The sequence below is a fragment of the Monodelphis domestica genome, chromosome 5, assembly GCF_027887165.1.
Source record: "Monodelphis domestica isolate mMonDom1 chromosome 5, mMonDom1.pri, whole genome shotgun sequence".
NCBI classification, from domain to species: Eukaryota; Metazoa; Chordata; class Mammalia; order Didelphimorphia; family Didelphidae; genus Monodelphis; species Monodelphis domestica.
In genome coordinates this window covers 17412719-17428835 of record NC_077231.1, presented here as the reverse complement: position 1 = coordinate 17428835, position 16117 = coordinate 17412719, and positions in this window count along the sequence as shown.

Below are 16117 nucleotides of genomic sequence, written 5' to 3'. Positions count from 1 at the left end.
GCTGCCCCCTGCCTTTGGGACTCACCAGCTCTGGACTTTCCTGACTTTTTACTTTTGAAAGACCAAGTCAGGATCAACTCAACCAGATTCTGCCAAGAGCTTGGGCCCTTTCTTATGACTGAAAAAGGAAGAGTTCACCAGAGATGAGTAAAGTGTCTATTTGTATGTTTGTATGTCTGGGGAGTGGGGAGCACAAGGGAGAAGGGTCATTTCTATAGACTGAAAAATAAATGGAATGAAATGGTGAAAAAAAAAGAAAGTTAAGTAGTACCAGATTATATGTGCCCCAATTTGCAGGGTGATTGTGAACCTTATAAAGAGTATCATGTTATCACACTGCCATCTTTTGCTTCCCACTTCTGAAATCACCAACTTTTTATTTTATTTTATTTTATTTATTTATCTTCTTTTTTCTTAGAGTCAATACTGTGTATTGGTTCCAAGGCAGAAGAGCAGTAAGGACTAGGCAATTGAGGTTAGGTGGCTTGTCCAGGGTTAAATAGCAGGAAGTATCCAAGGCCAGGTTTGAAACCAGATCTTCCTGACTCCAGGCCTGTATCTCTTCTACTGTGCTGTAGCACAGTAGATGCTTCTGATCACTGACTTTTATCAGTGGTCACATCTTTTTACATCAAATGAGGTCAAAACTAAAAATTTATAGACGTGATACTAATTCTCTATACATTGTCTTAGGGAAAAATTCTCAATCTCTGCAGTCAGGATTCTTCAATTGGGAATTCTTGATCTTTATTTTTTTCCCTCCATTAACCATGAAATCATGATGGTTCCCAAATCACAGTTTTAATTCAAATCAAATTTATAGCCCAGTAAAACCTCTAGATCTTTTCCCCTTGTCATTCTTTTTCTTGATGCCTGTTATTTTTATGAACACACACCTTCATCCACTCATTGAATCTTCCTTGTAACAAAGAAAAATAATTAAAACAAACCAATACAATAAACATGACTGAAAACATATGCCAACATTCTGTACCTCAGAAATAGATTTAACTCATTTTGGTTGTCATATCACTCTAACTAGCTGAAGAGTTACTCAGCAGGAAAAGGGGATCATGGATATAAGATGATGTCATTATTCTTTACTACAAAGGTACTTTGAACATGTAGCTATCAACCCCTTTTTAAGAAATAAGATAAATTTATTATTTAGGTTTTTACTTAGAATTACAAAATTTAGAGATGTAAAGGAACTTAGTTTCATAGAAATACAGAATAATCCCTTTGTTTCATAGATGAATAAGTTGAAGACTAGAGTGGTTAAAGTGATTGCCCAATGTTAAATTCAAAGCTTAACTTTTGCTTAACAAGTTGCTCAATATTAGAAAATACCTGTTCCCTAGGATCTACTGAATACTTTTAATTATATATTGTGTTAAAGTAATATTTTTCTTTTTTTAAATAAAAACCCTTATCTTCCACCTTAGAACCAAAAATATGTATTGATTCTAAGGCAGAAGAGTGGTAAGGGCTAGGCAATGAGGGTTAAGGGACTTACCCAGCTAGGAAGTGTCTGAGGTCAGATTTGAACCTAGGATCTCCTGTCTCTAGGCCTGGCTCTTAATCCACTGAGCTACCCAGCTGCTCCCTCAATGTAATTTTCATTTAGATTTTTATTATAGGATTTTTTTCTTTAGCTTTGTGATAAACAAGTATAGGCAGCTGGGTGACACAGTGAATAGAATCCTGGTCCTAGACTCAGGAAGACCTGAATTTAAATCTGACACACTTAGTAGCTGCATGATCTTGAAAGTCACTTAACCTCTGTTTCCCTCAGTTTCCTCAATTCTAAATGAAGAGAATAAAAGCACTGACTTCCTCGGATTGTTGTGAGGATCAAATGAGATAATAATTGTAAAACAATTATAAGTTAATTACTTTAATTTCCTCTAGGAATGTCTTTTCTTTACATTCTTATAATCTATCCCATCAATCACACACACAGGGGAATGAATCTGGTGATTTCAGGTGATTTATTTCATTCCAGAAAGCTCCCTGTTGTGCTAAAAGAAATAATGAACTGGAAGAATTCTATGTGAACTGGACTAACCTCCATAAATTGATGCAGAGTGAAAGGAGCAGAACTAGGAGAATGTAAAAATGGAGCCTTGAATCCAGGACTTCAATCCCCAGAAGTCCTTGCTCCACTTCTCCAGAATGCTTTGTAATATCACTGAATTCTCACCTGGGCTGAGATCAAGATGGGGTATTTAACCTGATTGGAAAGGCTTCTGGGCCTCTTTTCTTTCCTGTTTCCGCTTGCAAGCAGATGGGTCTTTCATGATGTAGGTGAGATTGTCTAGGCCTCTCTCTGGCCTAGACATGTGCTTTCTTACTTGTATTTTTCTTAAATTCTCAACCTTTAATAAATCTCTAAAAATATCTTACTCCTTGCAGAGAGAAACTAATTTCTACTTGCCCCAGTTTCCCCTAAATTTTAATTCTTTACAAGAACATTGTACACAGAGACTGATACACTGTGGTACAATTGAATGTAATGAATTTCTTTACTAGCAGCAATGCAATGATCCAGGACAATTCAGAGGGACTTATGAGAAAGAATGTTATTGACATCCAGAAAAAGAACTGTGGGAGCAGAAACACAGAAGAAAAACAACTGCTTGATTACATGGATGGATGGGAATAGGATTGAGGATGGAGACTCTAAACAATCACTCTAGTGCAAATATTAACAATATGGAAATAGGTCTTAATCAATGATACATGAAAAACCCAGTGGAATTGCTTATTGGAGACTTTCTTTCCAGCAGGAGACTGAGACCATGAAGATAGCTGTTCCCTTCTTCAGACAAGGAATACAGTATTTATACTTATCAACTCCTGTGAATATTGTAAGTTTAGGGAAATAATTCTTGGGTTCAAACCTCTTCCCCCTATCCTTATCCCCTTCTTGGGGAAAGAGGGTTCCAAGCTATATGTCCAAAGGACTGATTCCTTCCCACCAAATACCAGTTCTACAAAGACACATAGTGAATAGCAAGTAAACCCTTTTATCCAGGTCAATAACAAACAGAAATCAGAGATGTTATATAGATTAGAATATACTAGGCAATACGGAGAGTGAATGAGCTCTCCCATTGGGAGCCAGAGATTGCAATTTAAGCAAGAGAGTCTTACACAAGGGGAAATTCCATGAAGAGGTATGACAAAGGCACTGGCTAGTCTACACGTCAACTTTCCTGGACTCTTTTCTTTCCCTTCAGGGACTTTTCCCTGAAGAAAATCTGGAACTATGTGTCTCTTGTCTCAAGGGTAGATGCCAGAATTTCAGGAGTCTTCTCTTAAATTCTCAGCACCTCTGTCCTTTACAATGCTTTAATAAAGCATTGGGCAATTATTCACCTTTGAGGAGAAACTTATATTGAGCAACCTCACTCCATTGAGGTTACTTACATACATGCACACACAAAATGGATATACTAATTTTTTTTTGTAAATTCATACATGTCTATCTACAAGTTGTTTTCTCCTATTAAATGTAAACTCTTTGGGGACAGCTGAGTAGCTTAGTGGATTTAGAGCCAGGCCTAGAGATAGGAGGTCCTAGGTTCAAATCTGGCCTGAGATACTTCCCAGCTTTGTGACCCTGGGCAAGTCACTTGACCCCCATTGCCTAATCCTTACCACTCTTCTGCCTTGGAACCAATACACAGTATTGATTCCAAGATGGAAGGTAAGGGTTAAAAAAAAAAAAGTAAACTCCTTGAGGTGAGTTAACTTAATTTAAATATCTGTATCCCCAGGGCCTAGGAAAGTGCCTGAAACATAGTAGATATTTTATAAATACCTGGAGAGTCATTGATTTATGCTTATTCTGTCTTTCCATAAAAGTGCAGGACCATGAAAGGTAATGAGAATTGAAACTGTAAGCCAGAGAAGTATTAAGGGAATTGGTATTCTTTCATCATAATTTGACAGCTTCCCTAATACTGTGGAAAGGGATTAAAGGTTCATTAATAACACAAGTGAGGTCGAGTGATTTCTTGGACACAAGAAAGTACAGAGTTAGGGATCTTGGCAAAATGAGATTCAATTAAAAAATGCAAACATTCCCTTAGGGGGTTGACATGGGAAACAAATTTCATGGCAATGATAGGTTCAAAAAAGCAACTATGCCAATAGTAAGCTGCCAAGAGGGGATACTTTGAAAAATAGTACAGCTCAGAGTCTTATTCTGGAATGGCTAAGGTCGATAGGGCTTACCTGGCTGAACCAATGTTTTTGTCATCTAAACTCATCCTCTGAAATCTAATCTTGTTTGTTGTCAACTCTGCTTAATATGTTCAATACTCATTGGAGGGGAAAGAGCTACTTTGTAAATCCTAATATAGCTAGTTATATGTGTTGGGACATTAAGTTATGGACAGAGCTATAGCTATTGCAAGGTAATTGGAAGCAAAGGTACCAAAAACAGCATAGAGACAACTGAATTTAGCACCAAGTTAAAATTAATATCAGATATTATTTCTTTTGGCCCTAGACTCCAAGTGAGTTCTTTTAGTGTTTAGCTACAGAGTCCCCCTCCCTCTTCCTTCTCCCCATGGTGGTACTATCCTTGTTTGTGCCCTGGAGGCACCTCTGTTGCTATCAACCCTCCATACCCCACAGCCCAAGTAGACTATGAGTACATTTTATGTACTTGCACCTGATGAAGAACTGCTAGGTACAATGTTATATGTAAGGTATCTCCCTCCTGCTCCTGGAGTCTATTATACCCAGAGAAGGACTAAGTAAAAATGTTAACATAAAGGCAGAAAACTCCAGCTTGCATTATAATGACTCTTAACTATGTTGTCCTAGAGTGCTACATATTCTTAACCTTCCTTTCAGTTTAAAACTTTCATATAGTCAATATTTTTTAACAATTAGCCTCCTTAATTTTCCTCTCTCCTTCCCTCCCTCCTTCCCCTCTTTCTGTCCTTCATTCCTCCATTCCTTTCTTTCCTTTCTACCTGGCACATATGTAGTACATTTATTGACTGACTACCTTATCTATAAAATGTACATAATAATATCTGTTGTGTCTAACTCATGAGGATGTTGAAATGAACAAGTGAGAGTGTATGTAAAGTATTTAATTAATCTTAAAGCGCTATATAATTTCAATGTTTATTCTACCCAACAGAAACTATCAGGGGAATGGAGGGGAAACACACAGATAAATGGATAGATAGATAGGAATGGTTTCTCCACTGTCTCTGTAGCATCTCCAGTTTGAAATAAAGATGAGAAGCTTTCTGTGGGAAGTAGGAAATAGTGGAAGTTTGGGGAAAGGGAGTTTTGTTTAAAAAAAAGGACAATGAAAAATTAAAATAGTACCTAAATACCCAAGGATGAGATACAAAAAGCAAAAACAAACAGAACAAATCAAACCAAAAATAAAAGAAAATATATCAGAAACACCAGAATTCCCACTTTCTACCAGAAGGTGCCACTGGGGGGCCAAGTTTGGCAAGGCACTCATTCCCTTTGATTCTATCATCAAAACAGAAGTATGAGAGATGGCCTTTGCACCAGTGAGGCTTATGCTCAACTCCTAGATATGAAATGATCGCTGTGTGACCCTCGGAAGGTCAATGCTAATATTATAAATTGCAGTAAAGATGTTGATTTGTTTTGGTAGTCAGTTACTTTATCTGTAAATTCTTACTGCCAAGGAAATCACAAGTCTTCTCTGTCCTCCCAAAGAAGACAGGAACACATTTCTTTTTAGCCTAAATCTTTCTCTTCTTACTGGGTAGACTAGAGAAATGGTCTTCCTTTTGGTCTCTGCTTCTACTACCCCTTGCTATAGAACTCTCATTGGGGGTAAAGTGGGGAAGTTCTTTACTTCTGGTCTCATGGCAACGTTGCACTTTCACATGTCCTTTAAGGCAGAGGGTCTCAATTAGGTGACCTGGAGCCTGTGTTCCTGGCCATCTTTTCTGCTTTATATTTCCTTTTCTGAGTATCAGGAAACATTAGGGATGGATGGGTATCGTCCTGATGACAACCTTTTGAGTTCAAGCAGTTGTAATTCATAGGTCTGTTGGTCAGGAATGCCTAGTGGTTGGGAGATTTTATTTTTCTTTGCATTAGAGAAGATGAGTACCAACAAAAGGATGAACCTAGGCTCTGACCTGGATTCCCAGAAAATATCTGATTTGACTGAATTTTGTGGACAGTACAGAACTGAGAAGCCCATTTTCTTTCCATTGACTAGGAATTGATTTCAATCCATAGGATAGGTTACTTCAATATAAAAGAATAGCATATTGCCACAAGGGAGCAAGATAACTCTTATTCATTGTTTGAGGTCTAATAAAAAGTGGAGACTTCCAATTGATTTGACATTGATATTTCTATTGTGGGTAGAATTTTGCTCCCCAGAACTCTCTTACCCAGAATCTCACTTGCGTCCTCATGCTGAGTGCAAACACTGTGTAAAAACACTGCTTGTGTTTGTGTGTATGTAGGATATAGTTCTGGTTGACTCCACCCTCTCTCTCTTCCTCTGATCATGACTGCTGAAGCTGGCTTTGCATCAGGCAGGAGACTTTCTCATGTGGTCTTAATTTTGTTAGATGATTAGGTTTTTATATTGTATTTTCTTTTTGTTTCTTCTACTTCAAGTGATTATTAATAAACTTCATAAAATGAATACTTGGAGTTATTGATATTGATTTAAATCTGGAATGTAGGACCCTTACTCCTATCTTAATTAAAAACAGATTAGCCTTAAAAGTCTTCACTGCTTCTCCTCCTCCTCCTCCTCCCCCTCCCAATGCCACTACATCCTGCCGGTGGCTTTCCACCAGTGCCCTCGCTGATCCCTCACAGCTACTTCTCATGGCTGATTCTCTGAGTCTCCCATGCAAAAGGTAAAGTATGTATTTCCCCTATATTACTTGATGCTTGATGGCCAGCATTGGCCCTCTGCCTTATAGCCCAACAAAGACTCCCCCTCTTCTCCCCCCGCCCCACCCCACAGGTGGTTCTCAAGCATGTGGTAGCCACTTGAATTTCCCACTTGGAGCTTAAATGGCTTTTTAGACTAGAAGCAGTCTAACAGCGCAGTGTGGATGCATGATGAGCAAGAGATCCTGGGCCCCTCCTATGCTGCCTACCCCCACCTACTCTCACCCCCATTAAGCTCCCAAGTCAATTTTAAACTAACCCAGTGGGGCTTCCATGCTCCTGGCTGTGAGGGTAGGGAGAAAGCTTGTGCCTTTTCTTTTAGCTAAAGCCTTTCACCTGCCCTCCATTTTTAAAACTAGCCAAGAAGGGCATGTGTAAGAAAGGTATTTAAAATCATGCTCACAATAAGGGAACAGCTTCCTCTCCATTTAAATTAGCTTTTGTTCCCAGATAACTTTACTGAGTTCGAACTATTCAATACTTTATAATGGTTTTATTTAGCACTGTTCCTGGGAGGGTTCTTATTCATAGCATATTTTCTCTTCAAGAAAAATCAACAAAAGGTTACTTTGATTGAACTATAGACTCAAAAAGATAGCACTGAGAAACACTTGAGTAATATCAAAATTCAGAAGGAAGATTCCCCTCCATCCAAAGCCAACTAGACTATGCCTCAAGCTAAATACATAATCTCTCATCTCATTCAGCTTTTGGAAGCCCATGGCCCAACCTTCCCCCACCCTTACTTGACTTCTCCATCTGTTTCTCCTAAACCCTCCCTTTCACCCCAACCAATCCCTGCCCTTTCTTCTCCCCTCTTCTGCCCCTGCCAGATCTCCCTTCACTCTGCCTCTTTCTCTTCTTCCCCTGTCCTAGCCCCTCCCTCCTCTACTTGAGTCATCCCTCTCCTATCCCTCTCCCCTGCCCCTAACCCTGTTCCTCCCTCCCTGCATCCCCATCCCCAGAACAAACCCTCCCTCTTAGTTTACCTATTCCTCCCTCTCCCCTCACCTGCTCCATAGCAACCTAAACATCCAGACAAGAGGCATAAGTCACAAAAAAATCAGTTAAAGGCTTATTCCCCTTCAAAGAAGTAACCACCTTCAATAAAACTAAATATACCCTTCACCCACCCCCAGATATTGAGAGATTCAAGCAAAATACTGCCTTTCATGGAAGATGAGCCTATTGTAGTTATTAAAAAGCTTCAAAATGATTGTCACACACGTTTGCTTTCATGGCAGGATATGGAAAATTTGCTCCAAGCTTTTTTTTGACAGAGAGAAAAGTAAAATTATCTCTCTTGTTAATCAGGCCCAAGGAAGGAGAACAGTTCATTGGCCTCAGCAGGATGCTAGATGAACTTTGAGAAAAGGGGATGATTACTTAAAACTATGCCAGACTAGAGAGGCATTTCTTACAACAATGTGAGCTTGCTCTGGTAAGTCTGAAAACATGAGAAAAGTTTAAAAAATCTTAAGCAAAAACAAGAGTAAAATCCCTCCCAGTTTATGGATAGATTTATTGAGCTGGGAGGTAGATATATAAACCTGGATCCATCCAGAGAAAGGGATATTAGACAATTACCTAGACAATTCATTAAAATTATTATAAAGTGGTTAGAGACTATTTTAAGACTAGCTGTCCAAACTGGGACTCTATGGATCTCAAGGAATTGAGGAGGGTAGTAGTTTATATCTTTAAGGGCCATGAAAAGAAATATGTGGAGAATAATGTCTTAGTGGAGGAATTAAGGAAAGAAATAAAAATTTTAAAGGAAGAAATTAAAAAAGAAAAAGAAAATCATGAAGTGGCCATGGCCACTTTTCAGGAATCCACAAATCAATCATTAATGTGTTACTTCTATGAAAAAAAGGAGTCATGTAATGATGAACTGTAGGAAGTGGAATCAGGCAAATAGAAATAACAAAAACTTTAGAAATAATAACAATTACAAAAATAATAACCCAAATGAGGCAACCAATAACTCACACCAAAGTAACCAAAATGGAACTTATCCATGCTCTACTAAGGGTGAAAATCCCCCTCAGCGTGGGGGATTCCAGAGCACTGGCCATGGATCTTTATGAAGGTGTGAAGGGGGAATAAAGTTTCTGGAATAAAGGAGTGAAACCTTTGATTTCCCAGACCCTGGAGATTTTAACACCAGTTATCTCAGTCCATTCTCCCTCCATAATGCTCAACCTCATATAACCCTAAAATTTGGAAACATATATTATAATTGCCTCTTAGATACTGGAGCATCCAGATCAGTATTGATGAGTAAACCGGATTCTGAATGCGCTTCTATTGGCTTGATAAATGTAGAGGGGGTATTAAGGACACTCCTAAAAGTCCCAAAGCTTTCCCCTTGAATGGTGTCTGTGGGACCCCTATCAGTAGAACATTCTTTCCTTTTAATGCCTAATTCCCCTTCAAATTTCTTAGAGATCTTTTATGCAAGCTTAGCTCTATGACACTAGAATTGCCTGAGGAATCCTTAAATTTGCTTTCTGTACTTCTTTTTGACAGTCAGGAGGTGAAGGAGCCTCCCACCACCTTTATAATCCCAGATGATATACCTGAGGCTCTTTGGGCCACATCTTCTTCCAATGTCAGCCTACTTACATCAACTGTTCCTGTTCAAATTAAGACAAAAGGTGGTTCTCCCCTCACCATTCCTCAGGATCCTCTATCAAAAGAGGCAAGGAATTATCCCAGTGATAGATTCATTAAATGAGCAAGGAATAAGTTTTCCATGCAAATCTGAACATAATACATCTATTATACCTGTAAAAAGTCAAAATTAGGCCCAAATGGAAAAATTGTCCATCAATTTGTCTGGGATTTAAGGATTGTAAATAATCATGTCATTAAGAGACATCCTGTTGTTCCCAGCCAAGCCACAATTATCACCTCTATTACAAGCACAACCACACACTTCACTGTGGTCGATACATGGTCAGAATTTTTCTCAATTCATATTCATGAAAATTCAAGGAATATATTTGCCGTCACCTGGAAATGTTCACAAGATTTGGAAAATAATAGGTTTAAGGAGAGCTGTTTGATACAGTTTGTAGATGATTTGCTCTTGGCCTCACCAAATGCCACAGTATTCCAGGAAAATAGCAAACATATCCTTTTAGAGCTACATAAGAGAGGCCATAAGATCTCTAAAGCAATGGTTCACTGGTATCTCCCCAAAGTGGAATATTTAGGGTTCATTTTTAACTGCTGGTGTCCATTCTATTTCCCATAAGTACATTGAAGATATTCAGAAATTGAGTCCCCCTCCACTAAGAAACAGTTGAGGTCAATTTTAGGAGCAAGAGGATTTTGTAGTCAGTGGATCCCTTGCTATGGGGAAATCACCAATGCCCTAATAGTTCTGACAAAAAATTTGATCCCTGAATCTCTTAAATTAGAGACACAACACCTGTCAGCTCTTTACAAATTAAAGCAGGCAGTCCTGTCTGCCTCTGCTTTAGACATTCCAGATTACAAAAAATCATTTACTTTATAGGTACATTAATGGAGAGGGGTAGCTTCAGGTGTTTTTACTCAACCCCTGGGATCAGTTCAGCATCCAGTTGCTTATTATTTGGCCCAGCTGGACCTAGTAGCTTCAGGAGCACCACCAGGTCTTAGAGATGTAGCTGCCACAACTTTATTGGTAACTAAATCTACTGATTTAGTCTTGGGATGCCTATTAACCATAATGTGCCCACATGAAGTTGAAACATTGTTGCTAAGACATAGAACACAGGCATTTTCTGATCAAAGGCTAACTAGGTACAAGGTAACCTTGTTAGGTAATGAGAATATTACCTTAAAACACTGTACTATTCTAAATCTCACAACCTTGCTTCCTGATTTATCAGCCTCAGGAGAATCATTGCACAGTTGTGAATCTCTAAGGGTCTATGGCTTAAAAGTCTCAAGATAATCTCCTGGACACTCCTTTTAGACAATGCAGATTTAGTCTTATTCACTGATGGTTCTTCTTTCATGAGTGATGCCATATGCTACACTGGAGCTGCTGTAGTTACAAAATTTGCCATTGTGTGGTAAGCTTCACTGCCCTCAAGTATCAGTACTCATGGTGCAGAACTTATAGCCCTGAAACATTCCTGTATAATTGACAAAGATAAGAAGGCAACTATTTACACAGAGTCTGGATATGCATTTAGAATATGTTGGGCAGTTGCATATGTGATGTCTTCAATGGGAATTTTTAACTTAAGCAGGAAAATATATAGCAAATGCAGAAATCATTAAAGAAGTTCTTTCTGCTCTCTAGCTCCCTGAATCCCTAGATGTGGTTCATTGCTCTGCCCATACAGATGGAACTGACCTTTCTAGAAGAAACCACCAGGTAGACACTTCAGTGAAACTCATTTCCTTAGCAGGACCTGATTTTAATATTGGTGACTAGTGATGACTTAAATGTATCCCTTTCTTATAATGAATAGGAAATGGAAAAATGGAAGCAAAAATTTAAGGCAATACAGATAAATGTCATCTTAAGGAAAAAACCCTGCTCCAAATATGCCAATCCATTGATAAAAATGGCAACTTTAATACTCAGGGCACTGTGGACTCTGTTAAAAGAGTAGGAATAGCCCCTGGTATAAGTACTATTGCCTCTAAAGTGTATGCAGCCTACCACACCTGCCAAACATATAATCAGCACACCTTTTGTGGCAAAGATTTTGGTGAGATTCCTCTGGCTTACACACCTTTTGAACACCTTCAAATGCATTTTATTACTATGCCAAAGGCAGGACAAGATAAATTTTGTCTAATCATAGTGAATCAACTGACCAGATGGCCAGAAGTGTTTCCTACTGCCTGGACCACAGTGGCTTTTGTTGCCAAGGTTCTCTTAAAAGAGATTAGTCCTTGCTTTAGTCTGCCTGCATGTATTGATTAAGACAGAGAGACTCATTTTACTGATTTGTTTCCATCTCAGCTATATTCTTGTTTGGGAATAACTCCCAAATTCCATGTACTGTATCATCCTCAGAGCTCAGGCCAACCACAATTGGATAATTGTACATGTATACCAATTTTAAAAGGCCTGAAATTCTTCCTCTGGCCCTATTTTATCTTAGAAGCAGGCCCAGGGGAGATCTACACATCTCACCTTTTGAGATATTTTTTGGATACCCTCTTATCGAGGCTAAGCCTTTTTCTCCTGCATAAACATAGGGGGAGAAACTTATATTGCTTCATATATAAAGGATTTACAGATCAAATTTCAAGAACTCCATGAATCTGGAGTTGCTGTACAAGCAGGTCCTATAGACTGCTTGCTCTATGACCTATACCAAGAAACGAGTTATATATAAAGAACTTCCAGTTCACTGGAGGAACTCAGCCTGCCTGCGAAGGTCCATTCCAAGTCCTATGAACCACTCCAACAGCTATCAAAATTGGAGAAAAGGACTTTTGGATTCCTTGCTCTCATGTAAAGAGAATACCTTCTACTGATACTGAGTGACTGTATCCTATCACACTTATTGTATTTGCTAATTGTTTTATTATTTTATTTTGGTTTTAGGTTCACATATTGATCCAATCTAATATATTCTGTTATACTAAGTCACTTTAAGTTACTGTGTTTTGGCTAATAGCTATATGTTCTATTATACTGTTTTCATTTGTACTATCCTATACCTAGACTAGAGATAATACCACTGTAAAGGTTCATAGTCTAGTTGGGCAAACCCTTTCTGTGGCTTGGCCATAAGTCCTTATGGATATTGGGTTTGTCACCAGGTCCATTGGGGTCACATATTGCCTATACAACCTTTTGTGCCTTTTTGCCTTTGTTAATTGTCAGGTGATATGGTTACAATCTGTATCAGTAAACTTTGTGGAATTTATGAGCTCTTGTGATTTGGGGGATTTTTGGTCCTTCTTAGACTGTGCATTAGCTATTGTACTACTCTTTTTTATAAAGCTGTTACCTGGTTAAAAATAATTATGTATACTCACACTATGGATCATGGTCAAGTTAAAAGGGAATAGATCTCATTTTTGAATGAGAAACCTTTGTATTATGCCTCTGCTTGGCTAACACGGTGTCTCATGGAATGTGCACTATAATTTTTTTTTAAATTTTATTATTGATTTTCCTTGTATGTGCAATAGGATATTTTAATTTTCTTTCCTTTCTTATTTTTTGTACTTGTAGTACAAGCAACCAGTATTAATGCTTTTTTTTTAATTTTGCACTAATATAACTTTACAATATCCATTAGCCCTAATATTAATGCATGCCCAAAAGCTTTAGACTGTGGAAATCTGCCATTGATTGTTAATTACTTTGGGACTTTGACTAATAATTGTGTCTGATATCAGAAGAAGGGATCACAAGAGTCATTATACAGTGCCAAGAAGTACAAGGTCAAGAGGACCAACCAATTCCAGTGGAATTGATGAGAATCTGCACCAAGTCAGAGGACTTGTTTTGGGGTTCAAGGAAGTGACTGTTTGACAATGACAGATGCAGGATTTCCCTGTGCCAGATTCAGACAAAGTATCTCAGTTTGGCTTCCCTATCCCTATAAGTGAAGGTAAAATCAGATCAGGGAATGCTATTTTTCTTTTGCTTCAAAATTTAGTCCCTTTTCTCTCACAGTGGGGCAATTTTCTGTAGTCCTGGCTGCTGATTGGGTAAGTGCATATTGCTGCAATGGTGCTACAGGCTTGTGAGACATAAATCACTTTATTTCGTACTACTTCTAAGACCTATTATGGGATTATCCTTGCTTACTCAGAATTTTAATATATTATTATTAATATATATTTAATATATAATTAATATGTTAATTTATTATTATTTAATATATATATATTATATGATTATTTTTCTTTTCTTCTGTTTTTTTAATTTATTTTTTTACTTCCTTTTAACAATTGACTCATGTCTCATGACCTCATAACTCAGCCAGGTATCCCAGGGTGATCTGGGTGTTGGTCAACATCCTCCTGGGCGGGGCGGGGGGGAGGATTGTATTATTATCCTATAATGCAAGATGTAATATCTTTTAGAGAAATTTTAGGATAAAAAACTCGCTAACTCCCTTAATCAAGAAAGTGAACTTTTTGGAGAAGGCACCATGAAGATGCCTACAGAAAACATACACTGCATCAAAGGATCCAGAATGAACTTTGGGATATAATGAATTGAACTGTGGGGGGTTGAACACATTTATTTTGAATGTAAACTCTTATGCCAAAGGGGACTGCCCCCAATTGGCTTTTTGTCAATGAGCCTAGTAATCATTAGATCTGTTCCTTTCTCTTATTCCCCTCTTATCCCCAAATTATTGTAATTTCCCCTTAGAAAGTACAATAATATATATACCTCTAGTTATGGATATTTAAAGATATAAGTTGGTTATGTGTAATGATTCATTGGGGAAACTAGGCATGAAAATCTGTGAAATTTTCATTCTCTTTTCCCAATGGAATCCCGGGGGGGGGGGTATGTGAATGGAATTTTGCTCCCCAGGACTCTCTTATCCAGAATCCCATTTGCATCCTGATGCTAAGTACAAGCACTTGCATGTGTATGTGTGTGTGTAGGATATAGTTCTGGCTGATCCCTCCCTCTCGCTCTTCCCCTGATTGTGGCTGCAGAAACTGGCTTTGACTCAGACATAAGAACTTACTCAGATGATCTTAATTTTGTTAGATAATTAGGTTTTTATACTTTTATTTCCTTTTTATCCCTTCTACTTCTTTAAGTCATTATTAATAAATTTTATAAAATTAATACTTGGAATTATTGCTATTGATTTAAAACTTATATTATTGAGAAAAAATAAGTGCTAGAAAAAAGATTAAATAATTTATAGAAATGTGACATGCTTAGTAATAAGTAATAATTACTTAGTAATAAACCCTATTCCTTGAATGAAATACATTAGACATGTTTCTCATCCTTTCTTCCAGTTTGGTTGTTATTTCAGAGAAATTAAATTGACTTTGTCTACACAGGGTAATGAATCAGGTGAGTTCCAGGTGATTAATTTGACTCCAAAAAGTTGCCTAATTTCTGATTCTAAATAAAGGTCCTGAGTTATGCCACCATGTTTTAGTTGCTTAAATGTTAGGTACTCTCATCTGGGCAGTTTTCTCAATGGAAGGGCATTTTAAGAATCAGAGACCCCTAGTCTTACAAATTACTTCAAATATTATCTAGGAAAACCCAACTTGAAACATAAATACTTTCTTCAGTACCCTCTATAAGTGGTCATCTATCCGTTCTACCTGAAAACCTACAGTGAGGAGAAGCATGTCAGAGAAGCCTATTTCTTTGGGGGATAGCTCTAACTATTAGGAAGTTCCTCTTATATTGGCCTGAAATCTGGCTTCTTGCAATTTCCCCCCATTGTTCCTTCCCTCAAAGAGACGGAGCAGAGTGTCTTTAATGCTTTTCCACATGCCAGTCTCTCCTTCAGGAATTTGAATACTAAGATAATTTTCCCCAAAATCTTCTCTTTTCCAGGGTAAATAGCCCCAATTCTTTTAACAAGTCCTCAAATATCATGGGTTCCAGGACCTTCGCAATCCTAGTAGTCTTTCTCAGAACACTGAATCTTCCCTAAAATGAAGTATGGCAAGGCTATACAGTAGAATTCTTGCTTCCATTAGTTTGGACATTATACTTCTATCTTTTCAGCCTAAAATGGCACTGACCTGGCCAGGATCATTCAGCGAGGGAGTGTCTGAGGCCCAATTTGAACTGAGGACCTCCCATCTCCAGGCCTGGTTGTCTCTCCACTAAGCCACCTAACTGCTCTGGCCACTAGGTTTTCAAAAAATATATATTTCTGGGGGAAGTTAGGTGGCTTAGTGGAGTGGGAGTCAGGCCCAGAGATAGGGGGTCCTGGATTCAAATATGGCCTCTGACCATTGCCTAGCCCTTACCACTCTTATGCTTTGGAACCAATACGCAATATTGATTCCAAGATGGAAGATAAGGGTTTAAAAAATATTTCATTGTTGTCCATGTTTATGCTCACAACATTTTTGCCTAAAGACCTTAGAGATGGGATTTCTAAAATGTATGCCAATTCTAGTACAACTTTAGGGGAATTTAATAGAAAATTATTTAAATCAAATTTAAAGCCACATGGCAAGAACATAACACATAGGTTAGAGC